Source organism: Phalacrocorax aristotelis, chromosome 6, assembly GCF_949628215.1.
Source record: "Phalacrocorax aristotelis chromosome 6, bGulAri2.1, whole genome shotgun sequence".
NCBI classification, from domain to species: Eukaryota; Metazoa; Chordata; class Aves; order Suliformes; family Phalacrocoracidae; genus Phalacrocorax; species Phalacrocorax aristotelis.
This window is the reverse complement of record NC_134281.1, coordinates 18387411-18406344: the sequence shown is the minus strand read 5'-3', so window position 1 is coordinate 18406344 and position 18934 is coordinate 18387411. Positions and strand designations below refer to the sequence as shown.

Below are 18934 nucleotides of genomic sequence, written 5' to 3'. Positions count from 1 at the left end.
TACAGATTGAACCAATCTGATGGATCATTGGTGCCAAAAGGAGCTGCTCCCCTCACTTATGCTCCCCCATTCATCCTCTTTGCCATAGCTCTGGTGCTCAGCAGACCGCACACTGAACCAACTAACTCCCCAAACACAGTAAACCTGCTTCTGACAGGTTATCAAGGTGCATCTTCCCAGCACAAGGTCTGCCAAGCACCAGGACCTGTGCCAGGCAGGAGATGGGAATACACAGCTGGAAGCAGGGAGAGGATATAACAGTTTGCTGCTGCCAGGAGCATGAAATCAGCTTAGCTGTGGCATCTAGAATCCACCCTTGCAACTCTGGCTACCAAGGTGTGACTGAAATTTAGCAGAAGGCAGCGAACAGAGCTGAAACCTATGCACCTCCCAGCTAGATGGTACAGCACTTCCACTCACCCTTGAAACCTCACTTTGCTCCCTCTCACTTAACTCCTCTGAGAAATGGGGGTAGGAACTGCATTTCATATTATCAGTCCTATCTCCGCTCCTGCTGCTAATGATTTGACTGCAGAAATTTTCAAAAGCACCCAGGAAATGCACACACCCAATTTCTAATGGGAGTATGGCTGCATCACAACAGCCCGTATATGCAGCCTGCCATAAAGAAATAACAGCTATTTACTAAGCTGTATAAAGATTAGTTTAAAGCTATAAATACTTCAAACATTATTGAAACATTAACTAACCCACTCTCACAGCAGATCCTTGTGGCAAATAAAGACATTCTGTGTTGAAGGGGGGTTTAGAGCAGAGAGGTTTTTATATATGCAGCAGCATCTCTTGATAGTGGCTCTGAAAACTGTCAGTGCTATTAGTGACCCCGTTTGTGGATGGACCACATTCTAGTATAAGGACAGATATAAACACACACCTCAGCTGGATACTCTTTAAGGAGGGGATGGGGACTGACACTTCTCTCAGAGATCCAGACTGTTACCTTCCACGGAGAGGAAGCAGCTACTTAATCACAGTCAATTATTCTGAAACAAGCATAGTGTTGCTCTTTTTCACTGCACTGCTGTGATTAAAAGATGGGAGGGACCAACACCACATAACAGGCTTTTGAACTCAGCCAAAAATATAGGATACAGTAGCTGATTGTAGAAGACTTCTTTCTACAGATACTTCCCACTGGCTCTCAAAATTATTTGGTCCATGGTGGTTCAACCACCTTGAAACTACTCTGATGATCTGCTTTGGAAGAGGTAGGTATAACTGTCAGTATGCCGCATCTTCACAAATGTATCTTCAGCTTTTAGGAAACAACTACCTATAGAAGCAGCCTATTCTTTATGTGGAATGGTAGAAAAAAGAGTTACATAACTGTTCGACCCAACTGAATATTTTATATATATGAAAAAAAATATATAGACACACATAAAGCTCAAAGGGCAAAGCATCCCACATGCTGTAAATCAATAGGTATCAGTTTCTCCCTTTTCAGCTGGCTGTCACACATCTCCCGGGCATCCTGGTATCCAAGGACAGCTGCCTCTTTGCTCTGAAGCAAGACCAGCCATGCACACATCAACAAACTGTCCTTCCCACTTCTTGAGGGCCATCCTGAAAGCCTCTGCTGTGGAGGGCTTGTTCAAGGTAAGAAAGGAGAGTGGCAGAAAAGGAAGCAGTGAAAGAAGCCACTCTCTGTGGCTGTAGGCAGGCAAAGGGCTGCTCACTTAGCACCTTCTGTTTGACCTCAGGAATGGGAACCCACAGTCCTGGGTTCCCTTATAATAAAGGTCCCACTTCATCTTTTGGAAAACTATCTCCAGACCATCTCATATGCCACAGTGATTCACTGCGTACTCTGCAAATGAATCTTGGCAGGCACAGCGAGGGGTCTACCTGCAAACTAAGAGAAGCTGGCTTTCACTGTGGTTGGGATTATTGGGAGTCTGCAAGTCCCTTGTGCTGAGAGGCTGCAAGCTGAGCAAGAGCTCAGCAGATGAAGTCAGGATGGAAGAGGCTTGAAGCAGATGTGTCTGCAGCTCTCCCAGACACCCAGCCCACAGGATTGTCCACTTCTCCCAGCCTCAAGAAAGAGGCACATTGGCTAAAGCATAAACACCACACCAGAAAAGACTGCATGAGAAATAAAAGCAACTCTGGGAATAGTTCCCTACTGGGTTTACCTTTGCATGACTGAATAAAACAGCTTTGTTTTTAATCATCAAGGGAGAAGCGAACACTTCTGGGGCACCACATCGCTCTTGGGCCTGCTCCCTGTGCTCCTGCCAGGCCATAGCCAGCAGGCCCTGGCAACAGGATACAGCACAGACCTGTTTTGGTTTGGTTCCCTACTCATAATGCAGCAAGGGACCCAGCTTCTCTCCCTGGCAGGGATTTGGATAAGCCACACTAAGCTTGGGTTGGGCATCTCAAAATTAAAGGTGGCAAACGTGGTTATGCTGCACATCCCAGGATAAATGTCTGCCCACCCAAGTCACCTCTCTAACATTTCTCACTTTAGACCCAAATCTACTTGTGTTTCTCACAAGCCTGCCATTATCTCCATTTCCTCGTGTAAATTACAGGCAGGAGATGCAACCAACACAGAGCTGAGGTTATAGCGAACATTGCTCCCATGCAGGGCAGGCAAGATTCCCACTGCCGGGAACATCTGCTGTTATTTTGGGGAAGCTGTAGAAACATCTTTAATCCTTTATGCACTGGCCACTTCAGACCAAGGTAAAGGCAAGGGTTATGCAGAGAGCCAAGGCTGGGTGGGAAGCACCTTGTTAGCTGCACTAGCAGGCCACTAGTGCTGTTAGCAGGTAAGAATCTGCTTCCTTTTTGCTCTTTTCCCTCCAAGACGGAATTTTGGTGCTAAGCCCAACCAAGGAACAGCAAAGAAGCAGCAAAGTCACTGGAGAGAGCCATCTGCCACACTCCAGGAGTGAGTGACATCCCCTGCATGGGCTCAACTGCGCTGGCCAGAGATAGGAGATAATCAGCACAGCCCTGGACTTTTTCTCAGTTCACTCAGTTTTTCCTCTGAGCTTGGACCAAGGTCTAGGCCATGGACAAAGCTTTCAGTCTTTTCCTCCATCTTTTCTTGGGCGGCCTTGCAAGGCCCACAGCTGCACATGTAACCCTGTACAGTTACACTGGCTGCTCTTCTACCTGCTTAGCTTTGCACCCAGCTGCATCCATCGAGTTATGAAGCAGCAGAGAGACCATCTGTGACTGGACACAGGAACCTTGCCTGCCTTCATGCAAGTCAGGGCTGCCAACTAACTGGGTCATACAGGCTGCTGGGAGCCCCGCCACAGAACTGGCCCCAGAATCCGCTGTGGATATTGCAGAGACAGATATGCAAAGTAATCTCCTATTTTAAACAAAACCATCATTCAAGAAACGTACTGAAATACTTTTGTTAAACATTGAATGGAAAAAAAAAGCTTTCAAAATGAGTCACCAGGAATACTTCAGGGTATTTATAAAAACCTTTGTTTAAATAAAGGGTATAAATAGAGTTAAGATTTTTTATTTAAAGTGAAGATGGGGGGGTGGGATCTGGAAGTTCTTGTTTGGTTGTTGTTGGGTGGGGTTTTTGAGGGGAAATTTTGAGTTTATATCCAGGTCCATGAAAGAGAGAGAAAGAAACACCAATTCTCAAAATTTACCACAGACCAAAACCACTATCCCTGAGCATCTCTACATCTCTACTCACCACCTCCATTGTTTATATTTCCCAATCAAAACTGTCATGTATCAAGCAAGCTTATGTCCACAGCCAGCTAATTAAGATTGTAGAGGCCTGGATTTAAGGAGGGGGGAAAAAAAATAGAAACCCACAAAAAAAACCACGCTAAAAGTTGCAAGCAATAAACCCCCAATGGGAACAGTCCGGAAAATTCAGCCTCGCACTGGCCAAGAGCTTTCCCTTCCCTGTAACGTTTCTGGAGCAGACAAACCAGTAAACAGCATACCAAGCTGATGTCCACTGCATGACAGAAACCTGCGAGGAGTAAACTCTCCCAGCCCTTGCCTGCTGGGACATAGGAGCAGGGAAGATGGGCAGTTTTTATTCCTGCCAACTCCTTCAGCTGGACCAGTGTTTGGTCCCGCCATTGCCCGCCTTGCTGAGAGGAGATGCTGGGTTACTGCCTGCAGCATGCCTGCCACAGGCCTGGGGGAGGAGAGAGACAAGCCACCCCCTCCTGCTGTGAGGATGGTGGCAGCATCTTAAGATGCAGCAGAGCCCACAGCTATGCTTGTCCTTCAGCTTCTTCCCTTTGCAGTCTATTACTTCAGCCTGAAACCACAAAACTTTGTCAGAGTGAACGGGACTAGGAAAGCTGGGCTGAGGCTCCAGGTCACCACCTGGCGAAGATGGCCCAAGGAGGCTCACTGCCCTTCTGCCTGCCACAGGCTTTGTTTTCATGCAAAAAAACATCCCCACAGAGCATACTGCAACTCGCCTGTTGGATCTTGTATGGCTAAAAGAAACATTTTTGTGGAAATAAAGGCAAGAAATCAGACACCTATTTGAGGGATGAGGCCAACAGCTAACATGGGTCTCCAGGCAGGTATATCTGCTCCAAACACAACCAGAGCTACCACTCTTGGACCAGGGTATTCTGAGCAGTATATGGAAATAAAAGCCAATTTATGAAAACCAAAGCCTATCTGTCTGCAGAAGGAACCACATTATGTCTGATGAGTTGAACTCCAGAGCTCAGTGATGCTCTCTGAGGATAACTGAAGGACGTGGCTTTGGCACTTATCACTTTCATGTGATGATTATAAATCTTGTCGGTTGGATTTATATATGCCAGCTGGCTCCCTGGAGGTGAAGGGGTGGGATCTTGTCAGGAATATCAGCTGGGAACACAAAATTAGCTCCAGAGGAGGAAGCAAGTGTTTGGGCTGTGCTGCCTCTAGGCTTGGAGCAGTTTCAGCCAATCCCCCAAAACCAGTAGGAAGTGTCAGAGTCCAGCCCAATGGAGAAAGCAAACATTTGAGTAAAGCAATCCCAGGAATTGAGGCAAAAGGACAGCACGGCTGGTATTAGAGCAGGGCAGGAAACAATGTTATCATCCAAGCAGAATGTGGTATTTTGCAATGTTTTCCTGTCCAAGATCGCTGCAAAAAGTCTTAGTAAGTTTTTGGCAAACCAAGTTTTTAAAAAAAAAAACACAACACCCCAAAGATATTGTTTTAACTGTTCAATCTGTACAGGCCTTCCTGCCTAGTTTGCCCTTGAATTTAAAGGACAGAAGAGCCATTTTAACTCAAAATTGGTTTTTTTTCTCAGTGTTAAATAATACAAACCAAAAAGGCAAACCAATCCTGACTCCTGCAGGTACCTCCCTTCCCAGTGCCTGGGGGTATTACCTGCATCCACTGGGGTCTGCTTTTCCTGACCAGGGGTATCACTTCTGCACCCACTTAAGGGCAGAATCCATCCTTCCCTTCCCCCTGCTTGGCAAAGGGGATGGCCAGTTAGAAAACCACTCACATGAAAAACAAGCAGAAACCATGGGCTTTCTGCTAAAATGAAGCCAGGCAAGATCTGTAACACAGCTGAAAATTACTCCATAGCTGCACATCTGCAGCTTTGCTGTTGCACCCTAATCTGGAGCTCCCCCAGCTATTGTGATCAAGTGCCCATGGGACCAGCCAAGGAATGTAATAAAATAATGGACAAAAAGTGAAATACAGTATCTGGAACAGAAAGGCCCCATGTTGATCCTGAGTTGCAATGCTATATCCTGGCATTAAACAAATCCTTTGCCCTTAAATGTTTCTAGCACATTTCCTCAAGGTTCTGTAACAATCTTCAAATGAAAGCCATGACACTCCTATAATTTCCCTGTATTTTCTGTCTGTGCTAACAGATTCAGGTTGCTTCTGTATGTAGCTCTGTATCAATACTTCCCAGTGAGAAGCCACATATATTTCCATTTACAAGAAAAAAAACCAAACAAACCCCAAAACACCAAAGAAACCCCAACACCCAACAAACTGGAGGCATTATGTATGTCTTTAACAAAGAGAGATAACCTTCCTACACTACACTAAAGAAAATATAATAAAAGCTGAACGCAAGGGTGTGGGTTTTTACTCCAAACAGCAGGCCTCTAGCCTTCCCACCTCTGCTCCAGGAATTAAAATGTGGAGCTACACCAACACCTCCCCATGGCGAGGGGTGATGATGCCCTCAATCACTGATCAAACTTTTCTCAGAGAAGAAACTCCAGGGGCTGGTGGTGTAAGACACTCTCAGTGTTAGCACTATTATGCAAGCAAACAGGGTAGAACAAATGGCCGGCCGAGGGAGTAAGAGTAGTAAGGGCATTGCCTGAGTAAATGCAGCAAGGGCAGCATGAGGAAGCCAACCAGCAGTATGGGGATGGGGGAGATCTGCAGAGCCAAACCCCGCACACCCCACAAGCATGCAAGACTTCCCAACTCCATCATTTCAGGGACACAGTACCCATTTCTGCATGTTGTAACTAGCAAAAAAACAAGGAGTGAATAGGGAGTGAGTCATGGATGCACTGTGGAGGCAGGTTTCTACCTCAGCTGGCAGGAGGGACCAAGGCAGAAGCTGGTGCAACAAAGCCTGGGGGATCCATCAATGGCAAGATGTGGACAGCCTGCCTGCACAGCATCACTGATGGCCACAACCGAACTGTCACAGTGAGGTGGAGCAGGGGACGGCTACTTAGAAAAGGCATGTGTGGATGGAAGGACCAAGGCAGGAGCTCAGAAGAGAAGCAATTCTGAACAGAGCCAGACCAGATGATTTAGCAAAGAAATGCATTTTCAAAAGAGGCACTCACAAACACCCCTGATAGCAGAAAAAGAACCTGAAATCAAGATGAGCTTTCTGTGAGGGAGACAACTTTGCACAGTGCCAATGCTCATGCTCCTTGTATTCAAGCCCCAGGGCTGGGGCTCTTACTATAGTGATTTCTCTGTAAAGAAAACAAATTTCTCTGCCTCACAGCCCCAGAGACAAAACTAAAACCTATTCACCCCTAAAGATTAGTCACAGTGAGACAAAAATAAATTCAAAGCTAGTGGCTGCTGAGGGCCCGAGCTCAGGGCTGCTGGGTCCCTGGGAGCTGCAGCAGTTGGCACAGAAATTAGAAGAAGAGAGAATTTGACCCAGAAATGCATTTTACTCTTTATTGCACATAGTCCAGAACTTGCAAGAGAAGTGCAGAGCTGCAAAATGGCTATTCTCATCCCACCCCTACTCCAGCAGACCTGTGAGCAGGCCAAAAGATGTGCCAGCACCAACAGAACAGGAAGGGGTACGGGTGCTTCAAAGGCTATGAAAACACGTTACAACTACAATTCAGCACCTGCCAAAGCATGCTGCTGGATCAGGGCTCCTGACCTTCTCTCCACAAGCCATGGCTGCCAGGACAGTCTTTTCCAAATGAGATTTCCACCTAATTCATTTTAACACAACCCCACACCCTTGGGAAAAAAGGGGAGGGGGAAAAAAGGGGGGGGGGGGGGGGGGAAGGCAGGAAGATCAAAGCTCTGCAAGTTAGTAATATTTTATTATTTCCTTCCATCTGTCATGCACCAATGGCTCATCGGGAAATAAGCCCCCTCTTGAGAACTGCTGCCTTTTCGTTGCTGACTCTGGCTTGTGAGCAACTGTTATTGTGCGCCTTTATTGGTTATTTGTTCCGTCTGAACGAGTTTTGGCTCCTCATTCACAAACCAGCCCCTGCACCTTGAACCAGAGGGTGAGGAAGGGGGAGGGATGGAGGAGGATCTTGCTGAGCTTCTGTCATCTCTTTCACGCTCCGCTCAGTGCCTTCTGCATCAATGGAGACCTCGGGAATCCTTGGGCTTTGTTCTGTTCTGCATGTGGGGGCTTTTCCTGCTAAAATAGCAGGTAGCAGCAATAACCCTGAGTACATACAACCATCCAAATCTATCTGCTGAGGCAAGAGAAAGATACAAATGCTGCTTTTGGAAAAAGAAAAGCACTTTGGGGGAGCAGGGGAGAGGGGAAAGAGCCAGATTTCCTGAACACCTCTGAATAAGTTGGAGCAGAGGGAGATTTTTATAATGGAGAAAGCTGCCTTGTTCTGCTATTACCAGGATGCAAATGGAGGAATTTGAAAGGCTGATTGCACAGTCTGCCAAAGGATAAACTCTGCAAGATGCTGTGCTGTGGAATTGGAAGGGCCCCTGCACATCCATGACCCTTCCCACTCCAATGGCACTGCAAGCAAGCACTGTCTTGCTTTCTTCTGAGGTCCCTTCACTTCAAAGGTATGGTGGGGAAAGAGTCCAATGCCCTGGCTTTCATTATCAATTAGGGATGCCCTACTGGAAGCATTGTAAAATGTTCAAGTTTATGTTGAGTATCCACTTTAATTAAAAAAAAAAAAAAAAAAAAATCAACAAACCAGATCCCACTCAATAGAATCAACTCAAGCATTCAAAAATCACACCCAAAATAACTCCTGTTTTTAGGAGGGTTTGACTTTGTTTCATTGAAATCAAGCTCCTTGCCTGAACACAGGCTCAAGCAAATCAAGGGAACCTTTTATACCGAAGCCTCTCAAGACACCAGACCCAAGCAGGCCATGCATCCCTCAGTTACATGGGTGGGCACATGCAGACATGTGCTCCCATCTGTGTTTTTGATACATGGCTCTTTTGGTATAGCTGACTGAATGATAAGCCTGCTCTATTCTTCATTAAGGTTTTTGTTACTGCACTGTTGGCAACTTTGCATGAACGGTACCCATTGTTCTCAGCACCACGCTGGGTAATGGCTGGCTCTGAAAAGGAAATTGCTCCTACTCCTTCACCTTGGAGAAGGATGCCTGCACGTATCAGCTGCTGCTTTCCTCTGACCCATGCCTCCCTCTTACCATGCTCCATCTGTCTCTCTAATTCAGGGCTTGCATTTCACTCATCCTGGCATTGCCTTTGCCATCAACTACAGATGTTCAGACATGGCTATTTGGCTGACCCGAGTTTCTCAATAGCATGGCAAGTACAGTAGCTCCCCCTGCCATTCTCAGTCCTGTGCTCGTTCTCTAGGGCACTTGAAGCATCTTCCCCCATTCCTGTGGTGAGCTAAGACCACCCAGAGCTTACAAAAAACCTTGAGGTTATATTACCTGCTTCAGAAAGTCTTGCTCACAGTGCCCTGGGCCTGGAGTGTACCTGGCAGAACAGGACCCCATTTTGTACAAGGACTCATGCACAGAATCAGATTATTTGGGCAATCTATTTGGTCAACCTATGAAATGCAATGTGAATTGAAACAAGCTGGAAATACTACATATGACCTCCACCTCCAAAACAAAAGGAAAGAGCTAGTAAGGGAAAACCAAGCATTTTCCTCATTCCATCCCAGGAATCTTATGCCCCTTATGTAGTGGGGGCACTAAACCCAAAGCACACCCTGAGGGAGCCTTCCTTTCTTGGGGGGCATTTCACTTGGACTAGTACCACCTGGGCATCCCCAAGAGGACACAGTCCCTGTTGCTCTTCTGAACTTCAGCAGCCTGAGCTTCTGCATACAGAGGAACCACATCACTTTCTCAGGTGAAAGGCCACAGGAACCAAGCAGTTAGAGCAAAAGAGAATCTTGAAACCAACATGTTGCTGAGGTCTATCTTCCATAAAGCTTTGCCCCTCTCACTCAGTGATTTCAGTAGCCGACTTCCTTCAGACATCATTTGGCACCACTGCCCTGCTTGTGCTTACCCCTGCTTCCGCCTCTATCCTGGGCATGGGATTTATTGGGTTTATTGGCTTTTATTCTTCTCCTTCCTCTATTAACCACTCAGTATTCACAGGATACAAGGCAGCTTCAACGCTGCCCTGGCAGGCCCATTTTGCCATAGGTATTTCCCGATCCTGGTGGTTCTGGATTGGTTAGCAAACACAGCCAGTCACTTACCCTTCACTGCTTCACAGAACTGTGTCACAAGCTTCTAAAAACCAGTGTTACTACCACCACCATCATTGTGAATCTACTTGAGGTTTACAGAACAGCAACAACCCTTCAAACATTCATGCCTCTGTCCTACCACAAAGGATCCAAGCAATTCACACTATGTTGGCAGCGAGGAGAGAAAAGGAGAGCAAAGGTGCTTGGCCAAAGCTGCACATCAAAGCCAGATAAAGATCCTCTGCTCCCAACCTTCAAGCTGGTGTCCTCCTCACCAGATCAAGCAAGGGTATCTGGATTTTGAGGCCTGCCCATCCCTTCGGCACAAAACAAGAAAGAAAACTTGTGCAAGCTTTCTGTGTATCTTGCAGATGTCCGAGCAACATTTTAAGCCATAAAGTAATTCAGAAGAAGAATTTTAAACTGCCTCTGACCTACAGTGCACCAGCTGCAGTCTTGTCTCAGAAGAATAGCTGGCTGGCCTGAACTTCAGAGCTGATTATTGTCCTGAGGGTGCAAAGTCAGAGATGAGGCTGCTGCACGTCATTAAACAAACAGATGGAGAGACAGCCCCAGAGGCTCAGACAGAGTCTGATGCTTTCTGGCTCTGAGAGTACTTGTTCCAGGAGCAGGAGTGGCTCCAGAGTAGTCTGTGAAAGGAAAAGATGCGGTCATGGGCTGTACCCTCACAGACTCAAGCTAATTGATGATGGAGAATAGAGATGAGAAGGGGACAAAGGCCATTTCCCTTATAAGAAGCTCATCAGGAGCAAGCATGCCACAGGGCTCTGCTGTGCAAGTTCAGAGTGAATCTAAACTGCCCAGAATGTGTTTACAGGTGCTTAGGTGAAAGGACAGCAGCAGCACTCACACTGAACCATCAGGTATTCAGACTCAGCCATCATTTTTGGTACTAGAAGCTGCAGGATCTCAGGGTGTGCATTTCTTAGCATTTTGCTATGTAGGACTCCTACATATGTTAAAGACAGAGTTTTAGAAGAGAGAAATGTAAATTATAGCTGTATTTGTTGGAATGTTTTCATTTGTCATTAGACTTCAGCTACATTTTCGCAAATATAAGCAAACAGTGCAGTTCTTCCCAAACAGGGTGCCACTTTCACTTGTTACAAAACTGCTGCAGCTCTATCAGTGTTAGGACGACAGAGTGACTTGGTGCAGAATCGTTGGACATCCAGCACCTTTGCAAGCCAGCACATTCCTGAGCTGTCACAACACACTGCTGTGCTTAATAACCTGCCTCCCCACCATTCATTCCACCATATGCTTGTTTGACAGCAAGAACTCTGTCAGAGCATGAATGCACACAGAAACTAATCCCCCATCTCTATTAGCAGCAGCTCCCCAGCACACCACCAGTGCAGGGAGCAAGATTAAGCAAGACCACCTCCTCTATACCAGGCCCTTCCCTTTCCTGAGGGAAGTGGAGGAAGGAAAATGCTAGAAATGAGGCTATTTCTCTTCCCTCCTGACAAGAGCAATCATTAGAGCAAACCTGCTAAGGAGGACCAACCTTGTTCCTTCCAAACATTTTCCTGCAGCTGCCTTGTAGATTTCTTTGCTTCTGTGTCACCCAAAGGTAGAACAAGAAAGGAGAGAACAAGTCAATGTGAAAATAAACACCAGTCCCTGCACAGTTTTCATTTCACTTCTGACTACAATCATTAGTTAGGACTTTTTGGTAAGTTCTCCTGGACTTACTTTTGACCTTTAGGATTCAGTCCCAGAGGAGTCAAAGGAAGCCTGGTGTGGTCTTGCAGCCAGACGAGGCTCCTGAAAGAAGATTAATAACTTAATTTACCCTAAATCCTGCTCAGTCTCCAGAGAAATGGAAGCCACATCCTCCACTGAAGCATCTCATGGCCAGACCTTGCTTCTGAAGCATGTGGGAGCCTATTAAGGTCAGGGCTTTGGGAGGATGCCTACACCATGCAAGTATAAAAGCAGGAACCTTTTCAGGTTGATGGAACCAAGCAAAGTTTTCTTTCAGTCTTTTATTCAATATGAGCAAGTGCATGACCTTCATCCCCAGAGAAATCTCATTAATACACTCTGAAAAAGTCACTGCTTGAATAGATGTTGCAATTTTAGAAACAGAGGAACAGTACAGTGCTCTAGAGGTCTCCAGATGGGGATGATGCAGCCTGTAACCTGCCAGAGATCTACTTTTTTAAAAAAAACTTTTTTTTTTTTTTTTTTTAATGGAAGCATCCTATTTACCTGGGGGAGAATGATCTCATCCACCTACCCACTTCTTGGCAGCTTTTGTCAGGGTTAGAAACCAAGCAATACCGCTGGGATGGAAGTGAACTTCTCATGGAGTTGTTCCGACTGAATTCACGCTAAGCTGGTATTAATATCAGTTCCTTTATCTCCGTTTCTGAAAAAGGCTCCAAGCATTAACAGCTTCAGTAATGATTCATGGGTTTAAATTCCTAAACCTTTGGAAAACAGGAAATTAAAGCCAAGACGAACAATATCCACAGATTAAATATATTTAGCTGCTGTGTTTCTTGTTGAGAAACTGAGAGAACTGTTTAGTGGTGCTTTTAATGTGGCTGCTTCATGTGGAAATGATGGCAGCCTGTGTCTGAAGTCAAAATGGCAAACGAAAGGGGGGATGCAGGAAGACATTTTATTGTTTTCCTTGTGCTTTCTGCTCTCCAGCAGAGCTCCTTCAGGCAGGAGCTTCTCACTAGCCTCCTCAGCACCAGATAAAAACAACTAAAGGAAATGCCCCACATTACATGCTAGGGCCTAAGCCACAAGGGAGCAAAACCACACTTCTGTGGGCAAGTTCTTCCAGAGGAAGACTCTGGAAACATTTGCAGAAGTGGGCCATGTTCACTTCTGGCAGGCAGCAGCAGAAAAAAGCTGGCCTCCACTGTGTGCCACTGCAGCAGTTGCTCCCTGGGAGAGAACCAGCAAAAGCACACAGCTCCCAGCATCTCCCGCCTCTTTTGGGGCTGAGGCATCCTCTTCTGCATTTCATCCATGACTGCATTGAGTCAGGAATCAAAACCATCCCTCAGAAACCCAGTTCAGTGCCCTAGCTGCTAGGTCCCCGCTTCTCTGCTCTCTCAGGGCTGCTTGTTGACAGCTGTTTCATAGAGCCAAGGATCCCAACTCTTTGGTTTTTCCTACTTCATTAGCTAAACAAACAATGACACCATAAAAAATACCACCCGGCTTGTCTGTCTGGGAGACGTAAACCCATGCAAAACTATCTTAGAGATAATTTTAGAAACAGGCTGTGCCTCTGCCAAATGTGAGCACTTGGATCAGCGTGGTGACTGAGTGCTCAGTTCTGGTTCTTGGAGAGCCAGCAGCACGCTGAGCTGAGCCCACTGCAAGAGCAGCTCTGGCAGGGAGCTCATGAGGACAGAGCACAGTCATTGAGATATCAGGGAACTAAGCTATAACACTGGTAAGGCTTTCAATTAAAAGGCTGTGGGTGACAAAAATATCAGCATCAAGTAATTCTTTGGGAATAAATTTGAGTTACAGATATTACCTCGGGCTTGAACTCTGAACAAAAGACTTTATAAAGACATTTAAGGCAAACACTGTAAAGCTGACTGTCTGAATGGGAGATGGATTTCCCCATAAATTTCAGCACCAGGTGTTTAAACCTAAGGTGGCACGGGAGTCCAAGACTGCAGCAAAGAACAGGAAGAAAGGCATCTGGGTGGAGAAATCCCTTCCCCACACTCCCATGGGTCACCCAGCAAATGGTCACCCCACGTACTGAGTCAGGAAGGGGTTATGGCTCCAGGACCCACCAGGTCCTGGGCAGATGCAGGCAGTGAATGGAGCCCACTGATATTTGGAGGAGACAGGACTGCACCCTTTACAGCTCCTTGGAGCATGACTTTAATCTTTTTTGCACAATTTGCATCAAATTCTCTGTGACAGAGTCACCAAGCACAGAAGCCAGTAGGCCCCTCTCACAAAAACTGCTGACACAGGGTGAAAAAGTTGCTCATATGGACTGAACTCATCGTCCAAGATAGCCTGCAAGGACTCCCCAGCTAGAGGAGAGATCACTCTGCACAACAAAAAGACCCTTGCAAAACCCAGAGACACAGGGCTGTCCAGTATTCACCATCAGGGTTGCTTGGGCCAACATTTGTCTCAACCTGTGGTTAAAGGGAACCAGTTCTATCATGGACACAAATCCCTAGGAAACTTCTATCATTTTCTGATGGGTTTAAATCTGATCTCTGAGGTCAAAGGCAAATGGTTTATTCAGGCTAAGCATGCACTTGCTTTGCCCCTGTGGAAGTGCTCCATGACAGATACCATCACTAGTATCCTCCCCAGCACTGTGTGGCCCAAGGCACTGTAGTCACACCAGCTCACCATGCAGAAGCTGGCTTATCTGCTCACTGGGGACATCTCATGCCTCACTCAGAGCAGCGCACAGTTCAAACCACCCCCACAACTTAAAAATAGGATGAACAACTTGCTGGGTAGAGCCAGCTTTTCTATAAGCAGAATAAATAATTTACATACTGAAGCAGATAACCTCAGTTAGTGTTTTTCTATGCCCAGTCCTACTTTTAGGACTCTCAGGGAGAAACATGCCACAAACTAGAAAATTAAACTTGCTATTCATATTTCAATTGAGCTCAAAGATCTTTCTAATCAGAATCAATAAGCAATTTTGTTTGTCCCTGCTTGGTTTACAGGGCCTGAGAAAGCTCTTCAAGATTTGCTTCACATAACTCTGGATCTTCAGTCTCGGCATCTCTGTCCAGGGAAGAAAACATTCAAAGTGATCCTCAGAGACAGCCTGACCATCTTTTTAAAGACAAAACCTTCCCTTCTGCCCCCTGCACCATTAGCCAAGCAGGCATCACATCTTGCATCTGCTGTGGAGACCATCAGAAGAAACGTGAGTATGCAGAAACAACTTGGTATTGTCCATACTGATCTGTGCTGAGCTCCAGTTTGACTCTAAGTTACCCACCTCTACCCTTGGTTATGCTGACTTCAAAAGATCATGGTGTGGCCCGTAACAGGGTTGTTGACTCCTGACCCACACAATAATTGTAGTTTGCTGTGCTGGACTAAATCTGAATGTCTCTTGTGAGAAGAAAACAGTGGCACTTTCCCCTTCACATGTATTCTCTTCCCTTGCAGACGAAGTAGAGAGGCTGGAGCTGGGGGCTGGTGAGCCAGCCCTCAACATCCTTTGCAGGTGAGTCAGAAGGACCTATCTGACATGAGTTAGAATGGCCTGACTGGCTCATTTATGCACTTGTCTAGGGCAACAGGCTCAAGTCCTTCCAAGAAAAGCCCCCCAGGAGGACAGAAGTTCAAGAGAAGGTGTCAGTGCACTGAGGTGACCCTATGGGTGGCAGCAGCTTTGGCAAGGGATGAAGTGGCTTCAGATGAGGTCAGGCTAGCAGTACCCATCCTACTGGAGAGGCAGAGGTGTGCTCTTCAAACTCTTGACTGGAAGATGTGAGGACCACAGGGAACAAGAGCTCTTCTCAGTGCATTTCAGGAGAAACAAGAGGTGAACTCCAGATGGGTGAGGACAGTGAGGCTGAGCTTCACCCTGCAGCTGCACTGTCCCCACACCCCAGTCCACACAGCCCTGGCACTGTGCTGTCCCCTCCCCAAAACAAGGCAGCCAGGATTAGGTAGGGCAGGTTGGTACTGTGGAGAAATCTAGTCCAGTATTTTCACTGTAGAGCACCTTGGCTTGCAGCACTGGCTTTGTAAAGTAGCAGCACCCCAACCATGACCACAGCTTGGCCATGGTGCAGGAGAAGACATCTCTATGGCAAGAGCCTGGTGGTACCACAGACCAGCTGGACCTGCCACACTGCTGGGCAAACAGAATGGCTCTCTTCCTCCACTATAGCCTGAAGAGGCATTGGGTCCTACAAATCTGGTCATTAAAATCCAAAAATACTTGATTTTCAGCTATTTTTGAAATGTGTTTTAATAACCTCTCTTCCTCAGTATGTCATGTCTTCACTTGATAGTGACACACTCAAAAGGATTACAGAAAAAAAAAAAAAAAAGAGACAGCTTAATACATTCCAGCTCTGACTCCCTCCCCACCCCCCAAGAAGGGTCTCAGGATCTCATCCTTTCCATGCCACGAACAGTCAGACGACAAGTAGGATTCCTCTGCAATCAGGATATGAATATCCAGCCTCACCATTAGAAGAACCTTCTGCCAGCCCAAGGCATCTCACCTTGCATTATTAGCACAGTGCTCATGACATTGCTGAGCATCCCTGCCCCTCACAGCCAATGCCAACTATACCCATGCACACAAGCCATTTCCTACTGCCCTTTGCTTCTGGGAGGTTTGCACCACAAAGCTCAAACATTTCAACAGAGTTACAGATGAACAGATGCTGTGAAACCCAGCTACAGAGACACCAGTCCCCTCTTGGCTCATGCTGACTGGCTGTAGGAATAGGGAGTGTATTTGAGGTGCAGAAAAAGTCAATACAATGAAATCTATGAATGCAGGACGATGCATTTTCTCCTAAAGCTTCCATCCCCTTCTACATCCCAGTGACATTTGCTGCTTCTGCAGCTCAGCTAACAAAGCTGTCTTCCACAGTCCAAAGTGGCTTCAATTACGCCACAAATTTAAGAAGACTGACAGCATCATCCAGAAGCTAAATGGTTGCTTTGAAAACAAGAACCAGGAAAGTTTATTCTGGCTGATATTTCTATCAGCACCAATACTACTTTTTGACTAAACGTGTTCCCAAATTCAGATTTGAGCAGTTTGGTCCTTAAAAAAAACCACAACAAAACCCACAAAACTATTTACAGCATTTGGAAAAACACTACAAGACAGAAATCTGTCCCATGTATCACTTAGCTCCAGCTTCATGGACAGCTGTGAAGACTGACATTTTGAGGTTTAGAAAGAATTCCTTCATTCTCCATGAGAAACCAGCATGAAGCAGATCAACCCACTAAAAAGCTAGGTTCTAGTGACATGCAAGGCCAACTGCAGGTGCTAGTATTTACAGATATAAGGGTCTCCAGTGTTTCAGAAAGATTCACTTGGAAGAAAAGAGGGAGGCCAAAGACATCTGCCTCTTCACTGTACACTTCTGTACTTTGCCACTGTCTCAGTCCTTCCAGGTTGGCCCACACACTTAAAAGTTCCATTCTTTAAGCGTCAGGGGGTTTTTTTTGTTTGTTGGGTAGTTTTTTTTTGTTTGTTTGTTTTGTTGTTTGTTTTTTTTTTTCACAAGAGTTACTGTGTTATCTCCTTTTTACCTCAAAGGACAGCGAGTACAAATGCAACACTTAAGACAACTTTAAATTCCACATTTTCTTTTCAGATCAGCCATATTGGATTCTCTTGTGTTCACACTGGAGTTTTTTCCCACACCAAATACAGAAATACCTACTTATGTGCAGAAGTACAAATTACACAATGAATTCGCCGATTCAGGTTGTCTAGCCACATTCATGGGGGTTGACTTTGCATGTGGGCACACATGCTTGCCTAACTCAGCCCACAAGCACTACACTTTTTTTAAAGTTTCAACATCCCTGTGACCCTGCAACATGTGGCAGCCCAGCAAATCAGCATGGCCATGAAAGCCAAGATTGCTGGAAATTTTCACTTGTTTGTTCAAATCTCATGCTAGTCCAACCTGTCCCCCCATTCCCCTTCCTGCGCTTTCCAAAGATGCCCGTAGAAAGCTGGCTACTGATGCCCACTACTGCCAGCACATACCTTTCTGTCCTGCCCTTCAGCAGCTCCCAGCCTCAGGCAAGCCCCACTGTTGGGGAATGCCCAGCCTGGGTAAGGTCCTCCTGGGACTCACCAGAACAAAGCACCCAGCAGCCCTCTGCTCTACTGGGCAGCCACAGGCTGCTAATGGAATAAAACATGTCACACAGATACTACTAGAGCAGAAACATGTATCAGTGAGTTAAAGGCTTGTTCCTCATGCTCAGCATCATCCCCTGCAGCTCCTGAGCTCTCCTAAGAGAAAACTCAGCTACAGTTCAGAGCACCTGCATTCAAGAGTCCTAGTTAACATTAGTTCTCCTTCCCTTTGTATGGGATGTTGGAAACCTCCCCACACCTTCAGTGCAAACACTGAAGACAGGGCAACTTGAAGCACGCACAGATGCAAGAACCCATTTAGTGCCAGATCCTCTGCTTCCCAGAGACTGCGCTCCTGCCCTGAGCACAAGGTAGAGAAATCAGGGAAGCTCAGGGAGTTTTGCCAGACCAAAGTTATTTGCACACCACTTTCAGGAGCTAGCACAATCAAGGAAACAGCTCTCCCCCAGCCATAACTGTACCAAAGACCAAAGTTGCAGCAATCCCTGGACAGATGGACAAGCCGGCCCCTTGCAGTACTACATGATCTCTTATAAGCCCGCAAACCTGCAGTGATGAGTACAGAACAACTCCATCCACTTCCACCTTCTCTTTCATCGCCTTCCAGAACACCCATACCATCAGCTAGTCACAAACGCAATTTCTTCCTCCTGTCCCCAGGCCACACCAAGAAGTCTGTTCATGGCCCATTTCCACTTAGGAACAGACCTAAAAGCAGTCGGGTAGAGAACATCTTTGCAGACCACAGCTGCTCCACCAGTGCTAGCACTGGTACACATGCCCTAAGTTTTGGGAGACCGCCTCATCCCCAAGCCTTTGTGCAAATTCAGCTTCTTCCCTTCCCAAAACACAGGCAGTGCAGCCTACCAGTTTAAGAGCTGGCTAGAACAGCACAACGTTACTACCTTACAGACAGCTGTCCCAAAGCAGACTGGCTGAAACACAACCAAGTTCGTATCTGCCTTGTGGAGCTAATTACATACAAAGATCCTTAACAAAGACAGACAAACAGATTCACATGTTCGTCATGGTGCAGCAGAGCTGCTGCCTGGCCCCAGGCACTCCTTGCCCCATCCCTGCTGAGCAACTTCAACTGCCTCCCTTCTTCCAGGGAATCCACTGCTTTTTGGATAAACTGGAGAGTGCCTTTTCAG

The 18934-nt window shown here is 46.4% G+C and overlaps 1 long non-coding RNA gene across 3 annotated transcripts in view; it reads right to left on the bottom strand.

Annotated features, from left to right (window-relative positions):
- LOC142058695 (uncharacterized) overlaps nt 1–18934 on the bottom strand; it is a 264243-nt gene that overhangs the window by 128996 nt on the left and 116313 nt on the right. Inside the window, exon 1 of one of the 3 annotated variants that reach the window (XR_012661068.1) lies at nt 10348–10401. The exons of the other annotated variants lie outside the window; for them this stretch is intronic. This is a non-coding gene — a long non-coding RNA (uncharacterized LOC142058695). Of the gene's footprint in view, nt 1–10347; nt 10402–18934 lie in introns of those variants that run through there. 3 annotated transcript variants of the gene reach the window in all.